The sequence below is a fragment of the Sinocyclocheilus anshuiensis genome, unplaced genomic scaffold (assembly GCF_001515605.1).
Source record: "Sinocyclocheilus anshuiensis isolate Anshui unplaced genomic scaffold, SAMN03320099.WGS_v1.1 scaffold2669, whole genome shotgun sequence".
Taxonomy (NCBI): domain Eukaryota; kingdom Metazoa; phylum Chordata; class Actinopteri; order Cypriniformes; family Cyprinidae; genus Sinocyclocheilus; species Sinocyclocheilus anshuiensis.
In genome coordinates this window covers 14,021-15,354 of record NW_015552741.1, presented here as the reverse complement: position 1 = coordinate 15,354, position 1,334 = coordinate 14,021, and positions in this window count along the sequence as shown.

Here is a 1,334-nt window from a genome sequence, read left to right as displayed (position 1 = left end):
CACATTTACAAAAAAAGAAAAGCACACCCAACACGAGAACACAGATCAGGCTAGGGACACGTTTCAGTGACGAGCTGGTTAGGGACACAACAGAGACAGGTCACTACCACATTCGACAGAGAACAACCGAAACGCGCATCTGAGAAATAGACCCTGTCCCTACCAAGTGCAACAGGTCCTACACAAGAAATAGTTCCTCTAAGACACAGGACAGAAGACACTTGATTGTTCAAAATGGGATTTTCTCTGTGCAGGACAAAGGACGGGAAGTGGAGACGTAAACAGGGTCACGGTGACATATACTGACAGAGGCATACACACGCACTCACAAACCGACGAGCAAACGCGTATCGACACAAAAGAGCACTCCTACAAACACATAGGATACACGGGAGGAAAAAGAGGATGAACGCGTGTGTCTTTCCAAAGCGGTCCTCTTGGCAGAAGGATGATGGAGAGCATACACTTCCTCTTTTGAAATTAAAAATGTCTTAAGAGAAAAAAACATCCTGGCATGGTATAAAAATAAAATACTATTGGCAGATCTTTTCCCCGTAGGATATGTTTCCAGGAAGTGCACACAAATCCAAGGTCCTTCCCAGTTAGGGTCCTCTGGCAATGTTTGAAATCAATGATCGCTCCCTTTGGAAGAGTTCTCAATGGGATTCAGTTTGCCAGTGTGTCCATGTCAGGGAAACATATTCTCCAATCATTTCATTCAGTATCTGGTAGAACAAGAAGAATGGTTGGACTCTAGTAAACAAACGAAAAAAGGAAACACTGCTGATCTCAATGAGCTCCAAGCAGAAGGTGATAAAAATGTAAAAGGCAGAGGGACACATTTCAATACTGCACGACACGATTTGGCCAATGTATCTGTCCTTATTTCTCCTTCTCCAGATGGGAACGGTCATAAAGTAGTCCTCCTCTCCAGAGAAACAGTTTCAAGGATTCTGCATTGGCAGAGAAGACCCACTCTGAGAACTTGCAGCTATTTGTCTGAAAACACCTTGTAGAGATTTTCTATAGCTACACACAGACACCCGTACAAACTCACGTACACACATGCGCTCACACATACACAGAAACATTCGTGGTCCATAATCAAGCAGGTCTCCTGATTATTTTATTTATTTAAAGTGATTAAAATCTCATTTTTTTGTAGGCTCAGTTTCAAATACCTAAATAAAGATTATCTATTTAAAGTGGGAATGTTTTTTTCATATTTCCCCTGAATAAATCATGACATATTTCACATCATTCCTGAAGCAAAACCGTCCATGCCAGTTATTTTGTTACGATTCCATGTGTCTGTTTGTGTGTGTGTGTGTGTG